This window comes from Heliangelus exortis, chromosome 4 (assembly GCF_036169615.1).
Source record: "Heliangelus exortis chromosome 4, bHelExo1.hap1, whole genome shotgun sequence".
Lineage (NCBI taxonomy): Eukaryota > Metazoa > Chordata > Aves > Apodiformes > Trochilidae > Heliangelus > Heliangelus exortis.
In genome coordinates this window covers 19,267,034-19,280,487 of record NC_092425.1, presented here as the reverse complement: position 1 = coordinate 19,280,487, position 13,454 = coordinate 19,267,034, and positions in this window count along the sequence as shown.

Genomic DNA, 13,454 nt, shown 5'->3' with positions numbered 1-13,454 from the left:
AATGCCAGACTTATTATAAAAGGTACCATAATATGGTGTTGCATGAATCTGGAAAAAAAAAGTTTAGAAGATTTAAACCATATATACAGAGAAGAAAACTACAAATTTGAAAACTTTATGGTGTTTCCTGTCCATCTAATTTTACTGTGATTCTGTAGAAAAAAATATTTTAGAAACCAAGCATATCAACCATAATTTTTATTCAGTTGATTTCATATCACCCATGTGCTTCTGCCATTAAATTCTACTATCACATAAATCTCCACAGCTATGATTACTTTATAATAACTGCACGCCCTGTTGAACCTTATTACCTAATTGGTTCGTTTACAAGGAAATATCTGTGCTGTTTTTGAGATTACCATCCTGTTTCCCCAGTAGCAAGAAATATTTGCTTGACATGCTCCAACTTGCTACTATTGGTATGCCTGCTTACACAAACTGAGTGTAAAAATACCCTGTTCAGATGGGTAGTGAATATTAAAAAAAAATAATTTAAAAAGATATTTGCAAGATTAATGTTTTCTATGAGTTTAGAAAATGTATTGGAGGTGGGTTCAGTCTTCATTTGCAGCATTGTTATGCAGCCACGTCATCTCTGCTGATTTGCAAAGATAAAAGCACAGAATCTAGACCACCAGCTACACTGTTACTGCAGCTGCATCCTTAGGCTTATGTGTAGATGCCATATATATGATGGATTTGGTGAAGTACCTCTGCCAGATTGGTTAGAACTGAATATCCTATACTAAGATTTTTCTTAGACTGAAAGGAGCATCTTGGATGTATAAGACATCATGTAACCAGCTCATCAATGAGACTCCCCTAAACCAGATGGCCATTATGCATGTAGAAGATTTGTGAATTTTACCAGTTTTGTCCATTTTCTTCATGGTTCTCTAAGTGACAAACTGGAATCCTTCATCCTTCACAAACATGCAGATCTTGGGGCAACTTTTGGATCACATGCACCTGCCATACTTCTTCCTCTGCTCACATCTCAGAGAAGAAAATAGGCTTCTGTAGGATGACAGAAAATCTCAGCAATATTTCGTATCATGTGAAATATTACATACAAGTCATCCCAGTTACCTACAAGAAATCCCAGCCAAAGGACACTACAGGCTTTTGATCTGAAAATATCTGAAAATACATAAGATCGTAACTATTACTTAACTACCTTCTGCTAAGGAAGCATTTTACCACGATCTGTCTCCCATGCTTGGAAGATTTTATCATGCCACTTTCTGGACGAGGGCCAAACCCAAGACTGATAGATATCTGCGCTTGCACACAATTTTTCAGGAAGTGAAATGTTCTGATTCCCATCTTCCCTATAAACATGCTCCTCGGCTCCAATCCTCCCAATCTGTACTGATTTCTGGCTCAGTCCTGGCCCTTGTCAGAACCTAACTCTGCAAGTCACAAAATACCACCTATTACTTATGAATAGCTGGCTAGATACAGAGGTTATGTACCTCACATATCTGCAGGCAGTTGCTTCTCGTCTAATCAGAAGCTAAATCCAGAATCCTGAGGTGCAACCAAGAGGTTCCTGGACCAGACAGCAACGAGTGCACAGAGTATGCTACCTGGGCAGTATAAAGAACAAAATTAAGCTGGACAGGGATATGTCCTAAGACTAAGCTTTCCAAGGATGTTTTCCATGGTGGCTACAGAAAGACATCTCTTCCTCAGTGAAATATAGGAAAAAAAAATATGAAAAAATAAATAAAACATGGCACAGTAACTGTTAGAAATTACAGATACATGAAAGGTAAGGCACACAAGAAAACTCAAAGGGACAGAAGAACTTCTCTAAATCTTACGGCATTCTGATCACTATTTGAAGCATAAAGGAGTGCTGGTCTACATAATCCCTGCATATCAAGAGTGTTCAGTACAAGGAATAAATGAAAGGAATAAATGACAGTCTTTCACTTTTCTCATGCTTCATATATGAGTTTCTCTTCAACAGCTATTGCAACATTTTCATTAACTGCATGAGTGCAGGAGCTCAATATGGGCACAGTTTAACCAGATTCTTCCAATTTTACATAATATAAAGAGATCAGGCTTAGGAAACAGTGGCTCAGATTTATACTCCTCGCTTCCACCAGGACAACAGATCTCCACAGCAGTCATCCATGAAAAGTAGTGAAAAATGGCCCTAAGGGATAAAGCCGTTGTTAGAATAAAAAGAAAAGTTTGTGTAGATGTCAGGACTGACTTCCACTTCTTTCTGACCCTTATTTAATATTTCTAATTTCTCCTTGTTTGCACCGAAAGTATCAATTATTTATTAATTTTATTTTAATTTTTTCGCCTCTACACCCCCCCCCCCTTTTTTTTTTTTTTTTCTTTTTTTTTTTTTTTTTTTTTTGGCTGCATCTCTTATAAGATTAGGTTCCATTTTTAATGTCACCTATCATACCATCATACCTATAATCTTATCCCCCCCCCAGAAAGGATTTTTGAGATAAAGTGGCTGTGCCCCAATCCCTCACATACCCCCTCTCCCAGGATATTCAAGAACCTTCAGGCTAAGTAACAATTGCCATTAGCATCAGGCACAGAAGTCACAGACCTCTGTATTTGCAAACCTTAAGCAAGTTTGCTGAAAAAAGCAAAGCTGCCAGCCACCAAGGCACACCTAAAGAAGATACTAGGAAGGTCTTAATACAAGCAAACTGATTGAAGTGAGATTTTTCATGCATATAGAGGGTAAAGAGATGAATATGCCTTCAGCTTATGGTGTATACTAAATGCAATTCAATTGTGGGTTATTAGGCAAGTAAGAGTGCCTTCCAAAGCACTCTCTTGCACAGCCTAATGGTCACTCTTCCTGTTTCTATATAATTTCTCCCTCTAATTTCTTTCTTCTTAGAGATGTTACATCAGTCAATAGAAGAAAGGCCTTATTCAGGTTTGCTTTTCAAGTCCATGCCTTCTTTTTTAAATGTAACTTTTGAAAATGTTGCCTGTCTTATTCTTAAGACACCTAATAAGGAATGTCTGGTCTCCTTACCCTTTAAACCATTTGCTATGTCATCCTCCCTGGACCTGCTCCCTATAGAATATTCCTCCATATCTGCTTGAGATAGTGTGTTTGGTTTTGGCTGCTGTACAGATCATTTTCTTCACAGTAGTTGGATATGGTTATGTTTTGGATTTGTACTGAAAACAGTGTTGATAACATGGGTATGTTTTCCTTACTGCTGAGCAGTGCTTACACAGAGTAAAGGCTGTCAAGTTTTATTGGTGGGCTAGCAATTACGTGAATGACAGATGCCCTCTAGTAACCCCCCTTCCCTATAGGTAGAAGAGAGAGAATAAGGGGGAGAGACTTATAGGTTGGAAACTAAACTACACAGCTTTAATGAAACAGCAATGATGAAAAGGACAGTTATGAAATATATGCAAATATATACAAAAGCAATCTCACATTTCTTCCTGCTCCCCCAATAACTCTATGTCACCACAGAGGCTGCAGGGCAGCCCTGGAAAAGTACCCAGCTGGGGTCCTGGAGTCAGTGGCAGACAGGAGCTGGATGCAGGAACTCAGGGATTCAGGTGTGAATGGTTTGGGATCAAAGGCAGACATTTGAAACTGATATTGAAACTGAGCTTCATGTTGTGTACACCCTCCATTGTTTCTGGGAACCTGGAGCATATGTTAAGGAAGTGGAATATCTGATAGAGATTTGCCATCCCATGGATTTGACATCATCTGACAAAGTTAATGTGTTTGCTGAAAATTAATACTCATGCTATGGTCATCAAGCATCTCCAATATCCCAGAAATCCTAGTTCTTAAGTTGTCCAAACTTGTCTTGAATCATTGGCAGAAGTATCTATCTATCTATCTATCCATTATAACATCCCTCAGTTTTCCTTCTCTGAGGTTAAACAAGCCAACAAAATTTTTGTCCTGAGTTCAAAAAGTCAGTGTAATTAGACATAAAATTTATTAAGCAAAGACTACATGAGAATACTTTGTTATCCTCATGTATTTTCTTCTAATTTTTTTTTTACCAGGCAAGTATAAATCCATCTTTCATAAACTGCTGATTTTTAAAACTTTTGGTCTAGGAGCTCCTGTAAAAAATTAGAGACTTACTAAATCACACCCACACACCAAGACATCTGCATTTAAAAATTATATTGTGTCACATTTTGTATGCATAGACAGTAGAGAAGGAGCACAGAATCACAGAACATCACAGAATACTAGGGTTTAGACAGGACCTCTGGGGACCATCTAGTCTAACCTCCCTGCCAGGCAAGGTTCACCTAGGATCCAAAGCAATAGTTTGTTTTGAAGTAGAGAAAGCGGAAGTGATGACCACAAACTTTTCAGTAAGAGTATTTTGATGGGGGAAACACAATTGTTCCTCAAGCACCAGTAGGCACACACCCATTGACTGTGCTGTAAGCATGTATCTGCACAGCAGAATCCATCATGCATTCAATAAACCAATATAACAGAATCAGAGAATGTGAGGGTTTGGAAGGGACCTCTGGAGATCATCTTGTCCAATACCTCTGCTAGAGCATGTTCACATCCAGTAGGTTGCACAGGATAACATACAGGTGGGTTTTGAACATCTCCAGAGATGGAAACTCCACAACTTCTCTGGGCAGCCTCCCAGTTTTGTGCCATCATCATCACACACCAGCAGAAGCATAGGACCATGTCTTGGTCGCCTCCTTGTTCTACCAGTTCTCTATCTGCCATCTCCTATGCATTTCCCATGTCACACACTATCTCACTCTGCAGGCTGGTGTACCCTCAGCTGAAGGTGCTGTGCTATGCATTTGCACTTTTCCAAACTGTCTTGTTCTTCCACAGTTGGGCCTTTTCTGAACTGCCAGGCACACTACAGTGTGCCACCTGGCTTAATATGTGATCTTTGTTCCATAAGGAAATTTCATAGGCAGTAATAGCACACTTAGCTTTAAGTGTAAAGCCTTTTACCATCCAGATAAACAACCTCCTCTGAGATAAGGCAAATCCTGAAAGACTCAGTTGAACCTTACAAGAAACATAATGCCAGTTGCTTCTCATAGGCAAAGAAAATCCAAAATTCCACTGAATGGAACCTCACAATTGCATTATCAGAGAAAACTGTTTCCTAATTCTTTTACATTAAGTTCACAAAGCCACTAAAACTCTTTTCAGTAACACAAGGATAATAGTAATTTCTGAATATGGGAAGATTCCTTTTGAAACAGTTTGTTTTGTCCATATCACTTTATTTTAATCTTGTTCATTTGTCACTGACAACATCACCTGCTGAGCTAAAATGTTTTTCAGACTGAAACTGGAGGATAGGAAACCAAGATTAATGGCCCACAAATCACATGCTAGCAAATTATTTTCTTTGACCAGTACTGAATTCTCATTTATGCTACTGCTGGATAGCACTAGGAAACTGTACTTGAAAAACAGTGCACATTTTCCCTTTACAATATTTCATCTTCAGCCAACTGACCCCCAAAAGTTGTCAGGTTCATCACTTAAAGGCACCATCTGCTGAACTGCCATAGAGGGTGGTCAGAGCTGTCACAGAGGAACATTTTTTCTTCTGGTTTTGTTTGTAAAAGCAGCACTAGGAGAAAAGTGCTTATTTAAATACAAACCCACACTTACTTATTTTGTTTGGAGGATTCTTTACATTCTTTCTGAAGCAACAAAATAATAGATGCAGAGGGAAGTTAAACCCACGTGCTGAATGGGGGAAGGCTCCAGTAGCAGATGTGAACTTTAACTCATTTCGGTTTTCTTTTCCTGTTCATCTAGAGAAGCTGCTTTGCCATCTCTACCAGAGAAACACATCTCATCTCTCTCACACTGGGATATTATTGGAGCCACTGAATGCAGTAGTGTGCAGGCAAATAGTGATGACAAGGAATATAATCAGTGCAGTTCTCTTTTCATGCTTTACTTTCAGAACGTCTGGTATGCTGTGTTCCTGCTTCAAGAAATCCAGTTACAGAGCAGAGTAAAGCAAGTTTTTTATATTTATAATACATATATATATACACACACATATAACAGTTTTTCAGTCATAGCAGAACAGAGCCAGAAGATTTCTTACAAGGCTGTTTATGATACAAGCTAGACATTCCAGAGATATGTCCTCCAAAAGTTACCCCTTCTGCCAACTAATCTGGCAGCAAACATCCAGGCGACCTATTAAATGAAGAAATATTTTTCTGAGACACACACCGACTTTTTCAGATCACAATTTTTCACTGTAAAGACAAAATTTTTTCTGTGTTGCTCTCATGGTCTTAGGTAATTTTTGAAACATAAAAAAACTATATTAAGGTCATAACCACCGCAGTTGTAACTATGGAAACTACCACCTTAGTTTAACTATAAACAAATGGTAAACATAATTTTGGCAGTAGTGTTTTAGCATGGTATCCTAGTCATGTATGCAAATATCCATTGGATGAGTATCTTTTCTCCATGAAAGCTCTTCTCTCATCACCTACAAAGCTATATTCATCCTGTTTCCAGAAAGTGTTAAGCTGTCCTCCAGCAAGCTGTCTTTCATAGCTTAGGACCTATTTCCTGTGCTCTGGATTTATCATGTAACGAGAACTGGCAATCACAGACTTATTTACTAGCTAGGTAAGAACAGCCTAGGGAATGCAAGTCAGCAGAGGCTTCTTCCTCTATGCCAGATAATACGAAAAAATCCCAACAAAACCAGCAACAAAATCACAAAACAAACAAAAACCAAACCAAACCAAACCAATCAACCAACCAGAAAAAAAACACCAGACAAGGTGAAACATCTTTGTAGCATTTTCCAACGAACTGTATCTTGTTCTGAATAATTTGGGATGTATATAGATGAGAACCAGGATTTGCAAGTGGAAAAATTTTCCTCTTGCTCTACAAATCTGTCAGGTGAACTATTATAAGTTGCTAGAAAACTGTAATGATTACCAACATTTTTCTCAAAAACTACTAGGAAAGTAACTTCTCTGTGTCTGAAGTCATCTTTGCTTATCAATGAACAGAAGTAAAGGAGTCTTCTACTCCAGTGTGAGTGTTCATCCAGAATATCTATAAAAACTCCACATAGAAATACCGTGGTTGTGTGTGGGTTTTGTTTTTTCTCCCTTGTTCATCATCAAGGAGTAAAAGTCTTTATGAACCATAAGGTCAGACCACAGGAAGCAAGTGTACTTATATCCAACAAAGACTCATTAGGCTATATAATGTTAATACTGTATTTTCTTTCCAGTGAAGCATTTATAAATTATCCCAATCCATTGCGGCTGACCTTGAAAGTATTTCCATCTCTACTATGATCATCTCATCAAGAAGAAATAAAAGGGTGAGGAAGGATTTTACATTGTGTCTTCCTTCAAAAATTTATAAAGCATCATTTCAACATTTGTGCAAAACTATGAGCATGTTGTTATCATAACTTCATTAGATTTCCCTGAGCATCTCTTCTGTCCTTTGACAGCACAGACACTGCCCTAAGCTTCTACTTACATGTACTGGCTGAGCTATTGCTATATCGTGTCACAGAAAATCACTGCTGCTCTCCATGAACAGGCAAAGACTGGAAACTGATCAACATTTTCTTCCCCGCCTTCTTTGAATCTTTAAATAAGAAATATGCACTTCTACTTTGGGACAGTAAACACACAAGGAACCATTTAAATCACAGTTTTCTTACCTTCCTAGAACAGAGGGAGCACCACACCTTTGAAAGACCTGTCCTTGCATCCTCTGTGCAGCTCCACAAGGTCCAACACACCAGGGAACAAAGTGAGAACAGAGGGTTAGACACACTCTTGGTCTTGTCCTACTCCCTTTGATGGATAAACCTCTGTTGCGGCGAGCCTTCTCTCGGGGGGACACGGCTCTTCTTCAGGAGTTCTCTTGCCGTCCCTCTCCTCAGCCGTCTTCATCTCTTCTCTTACTCTGCTTCTGGGAGCATGCCTTTTATTTTGCCCTTCAGCCCTGCCCATTTCCGGCTGGGGCAGGCCCTAATTATTGGGCACAGCTGGGCCTAAACTCCCAGTTCATTATCGGCGACACCTGAGGACTTGTGGTTCTCTCTACATTTCCCCCCTTTTTGTTGTTTGTTGAAAAATAGCAATAATTTACAATTAATTTAACATTTCATTTTCAATAAATTTCATTTAAACATTTCATTATTTCTCAACATTTTAAACATTTCATTTAAACATTTTTAACATTTCATTTTCAATAATTTAACATTTCATTATTTTTTAAACATTTAACATTTCATCAACATTTTTCATTACTTCTTTTTTTTTTTTTTTTTTTTTAAACATTTCATTATTTTTCAGCATTTTTTCGCCTATTTTTTGAGGAGGGAAAATTCGGGCTCTTTAGCCCCTGTTAGCAGGAGACGAGGTCTTAAAACACTAGCTCATTTTTCGCTGGTACTCGCCACCTCGGGATGCCTAGCCATGCAGAGGCTTCTCCGATCATTCAGCGCACCAGTCTTATCGCGTGTCCCTAGGGCCCCGTTTCAGGACCGCACTATCGCGTGTCCCTGGGGGCTCCGTTTCAGGACCGCACTGACTTGATGCACACTCAGAGCTCCGCTTCAGCTTCAGCATTCCTCGGGATTGAATTCCACGCGCCACCTTGCTGCGCCCTTTGAGCCTCGTTCTTCTCCCCTGCCTGGCTCGCCACACCGGGCTGTTGTATCTTGCCGTGCTGGGCTTCTACTCCGAGCTCTACACGCTGCTTACAGCACTTAAGCTTAGCCTTGTGGAGCTTTTTTTTCGTGGTTGCGTTTTTGGAGCTCTTTCTAGAGCGTCCCGCACCACCATAGTAGCTCCATCTGACGTGGTTGCGTATTTCGAAGCTCTTTATATCGCCTTCCGCATTTAAGCCTGGCTTTGTAGAGCTTCCCGCAACCAACGTGGTCGTGTAGAGCTTCTTATTTTACCTCAGCATTCACGGCTGTTGTTGTTGCCCGCATTCTCCACCAGATGTTGCGGCGAGCCTTCTCTCGGGGGGACACGGCTCTTCTTCAGGAGTTCTCTTGCCATCCCTCTCCTCAGGCATCTTCATCTCTTCTCTTACTCTGCTTCTGGGAGCATGCCTTTTATTTTGCCCTTCAGCCCCACCCATTTCCGGATGGGGCAGGCCCTAATTATTGGGCAGAGCTGGGCCTAAACTCCCAGTTCATTATCGGCAACACCTGAGGACTTGTGGTTCTCTCTACAAACCTCTCTCACTATATCCTGCCTTTTTGTCACCATGTTGGTGTAAAAGTCTCTACAATGACAGGAACATGTCAAACTATCAGTACTTACTCAAGTGCTGAGGGCTGTGGCATGGACTCTTTCCAGAAATCATGAATTAATCTTCTCATTGCAGTCGTTTCTTTAAGACGTATTTCTAATAGGATTTCACTGTGGTTCAATTCTGTGTTTACTTTCACTTTCTCTTTTTTTTTCAGTAGATAGATGAACATAACTGTTGCTGTTTCATCACTAACAGATGGTAATCAAAAACTGTTTAAAGAAATCAAATGTTCCAGCATGATTGAGTTACACTGAGAACACTGCCCTCCTGCTGCTGATGTACATCATCTTTTCAATAATTATCTGCCTTTCAGCTTCAATAACACTAATTATGTGAGTAAGATTTATAGCTACAATATCATATTTGTATTAAAATGTGTGGGAGAAAATTTTTCCTTACTATGACTTTTTTTACTGGAAAGGACTTTTTTTTTTTTTTTTTTTTTTTTTTTTTTTTTTGCAATAGTTGACAATTTTAGCTTCCAAAGAACTGCCTTTAAAAACATATATGTATGCATTTATCAAATTTTATTTCCTCTATAGTTTGCTGTTGGGTTATTTTTTCTTATACTGAATTGCATCCGCTACTTATTGAAACATATTTGCTTATTTGTTATCAAGAAGATATGCGTGGCTCTCCTGGGCATCAAGTGGGACTTATTATTCATGTTTCTGTACCTGAATAATGCAAAGGCAGCTCATAATCTTCTTACATGTGAGGATTTTCAGCAATGATTCAATGTGAGATGCTTTCTATGGCTTTTGAAACTGGCCTTCACATATGGCATGTTACCCGAAAAGCTCTTATATTCAGAGATTTTTTAGTTTAATACCTACGTGACTTTTCTTCAGCAGAAGTCCATGTACTACATAATTCAAACTGCAAAGCCTTCTCTGGAACAGTGAGATATATATATATATATATATAACCTCGTTATTAGACACTGTGCATTTTCACACTTATAGTGAAAAGTACATTTGTGACCTCAGTGCTAACATAAAGGTCTGGACAGAGTTGCTGGGATTATTAAAACTCTGAATTTGAGTAGTGGCAGAATTCCAGACATACCTTTTCAGTGTGTCTAAAGTGTTAACATACCCATTCCAATAATTTTATACCTAGCAAAGGCCTTCTTGCCATAGTTACTGCTGCAGAAAAGCACCTGGAAAATTATTTTATAGAAGTGTTTCGTGACCCAGGGCAAAAACCGCGACCCAGGTTTAAACATCTTAGTGACTATCCCATGCCAGCAGGCACACCCCTAAGTGATCTACAGGAAAGGAAATTCCTGCTCCAGGACCTTAGGCTTTCAGTTGTCATTTACACAAGAAACGTGTGGGTGCACAACCTGCTCATGAGGTGTTGAAAAGCAGCCATAAGGAAGCTTATTGCAAATTGAGTTTAATGTCTAGCTGACTTTAGAAACTGTCATAAATATCAGGATTAAGTATGTAACAGCTTCCAAATGTGTTCTTAATTACTGTTAAATAGTGTAATGTGTTCAAAGAGGGTGTTTCCTAAAGGCATCTGGCTACTAATGAGTTCTATTATGGGTTGCTGAGAAAAGAGGAGAAACAAATATAGACAAGCACAAACTGAGGACTAGGGAGACACTATTAAATAATTAGAAATATAGTATTAATAGCAATGTACTCAACCTCCCTCCAACCATGTGGAAAAGAAATCCAGTTGTTTCAGATGTTGCCTAAAAAGAACAAGTGACAAAAGAATTTACATTTGCCAATGAGAGATAGTTCCACGTAAGTTTAATATGAGATGAAGGAATAATTGGTCAAAAGAGATATGATCCTGGTTTAGAGACAGATTCTTACAATCAAGGGAAACCACAACTAAGGTTTGGAACTTTGTTCCCACAGCTCTTATCATTGCTAATCTAAACTTCTGTAAATCTCTTGTACTACTTGCCTGCAAATAAAGGAAGTTAGTTTATTACTAAGATGCCTGAATAATAAACTTGGTGTCACTGACATCTCCATTTCTCCACTGAGGAGAAAAAGTCTTTATGGAATCCTGTCTGCTCTTGAGTGACTCTTTTCTAAGATTTGTGAGTGTTGAAATCCAAAGTATGATCTTACAGTGAAATTGACTTTGTCTGTGTGCATAGTATAGGATTTTATCATATTCTCTATAAAACCCGGTCATATTTCCATTTTTTTATACAGTAGTAGTGAGGAGGCCACCATAATATGTCTGCCTCATACAAAATAGGGTCTTCGAAAAAATACATGCACTTTCAAGTCCCCTTTCTCTCTCCCCATTCCCTTGCACATGCAATTTGCATAATTGGGGTTCTATATTTTATACTATTTTTTATTATATGAGTTAAAACTCAGTTGTTCTTGGTGGAATGTCCTTTATTCAAGACAAAGCCTACAACAGAATCAGAGAAATAAATGTCCCATTCTTTGCACACACATCAGACAATGCATGTGGCTTTATGGATTGTCCTAAATCTTGTGCTACAACATTGATGAACTTTGCAGTGCAAAGATAGCATTATGGAAGTACTATTTTGGTCAACTGGTAGACCCAACTGTAAAATTATAACTTCTAGTCATTTAATTTCATATTTCCTCTGTGTGCTGAAGAATTCTTTGAATAAATTATTTTCTAGACCCTTCAAATTCTTCTAGAAAATAAATACTTTTAGTTTCTTATATCTTTCAACACACCCCGCTCTGGCTCCCCAGCTTTTAATCACGGTTAAAGCTGTTAATGTAGCATACTGAAGACACAAAGTGTATTTATGTGTGGATTCCAGAGTCAGTGTCCATTTGCCATAGTGGTTACAGACACGCCTAACACAAAAGACTGTGGGGTTTTGTTTTCTTTGTGCATCATGCCAAAACTCTGCTAAGCTGTTCTAAACCAAGTGATAGGTTGATACTGAGTGTTCAGATGATTATTCCATGAACTCACAAAAATTTTTTATGTTACTGAGTTCTGCTCCTGTAGTGCTTAACTGAAACATGGGAAACACAAAAAACTCTCTTTTGGATTAATTAACCAACATCAATCTTTCTCACATGTTTGAGCAGACCAGCAAGAGAGTATTGATAATCCTAACCCTTTATTGTTTCTTATTTATATTTGGCATTTGTGCCATGCTAACAGCAAAAAATGAAGTTAGAAAAATGTTGTGAAACAGGCCACTTTGGCACAAAGTTTACTGGCAAATCTCATACAACATACAGAAGCAAAAATTTTATTGTCCCTTCACAATATTTCTCAACATTTTGTACACAGAATTTTCAGATTTGATTAGCTGGTTTATGGCTAAATTTTCTCCCTTGATCTCAAAACTCAGATGTTCTCAAAGTCTGGGTCCTTATTTTTGAAGAAATTGTTCTCTGGCTCTAATGCAAATGCCATAGTTTGCTGGTCAAAGCCCACGAAATTAAGTGGTTTCATCTTTATTCGAAGTAGTCACTGGAACATGTTACTCTGTCAGTCCTTATCTGGGGAGTGTATGGAGAAGTGTCCATTTACATAGGCAAATTATTATGCAAGGGACTGGATCTATTGTTAAACAGTATGGGTGATCACATGCCGTTACCTTAGTGTGTATCTCATCCCGTCCTGTTTACCAGTATAGGCACAGATGGAGGTCCATGGGTCCCTAGGAGAACCACTAGTCAGTACAAGGGTTTTACAGGATATACTATTTATCCTCTGCACAAGAAGATGAGTGGCTTTTCTTGCTAATGTTACACTTATCTGGAAATTAAACCACTTTATTTCTGCAGCATAGCTTAATTTGGGGGCTTTTGTGCCTATACATGCAAAACACTTAAAAAACCATGGAGGCTGAGGGAACTAAAATTCAGCTTACACCTCTCCATGCATTTTGCTTTCAGGATATTAAGTTATCTGTTGTCAAGAGACCCTGACTTTAGAAATCAAAAGAAAATGGTGGACAACAGCACCACTGATGCATTATTCCTTTTTACATTAATAAGTGACTGTGAAGTTACTAAATTTTTTAGATGCAATCACTTTCAGTTATGCTCCAAAGTATGCACTGAGTGTTAGACAGTTTAGCAATACTATAAAATCTGTGCTTTGCAAAAGAATGACATGGATACATTATACGAATCTGAAGAGAAAACCT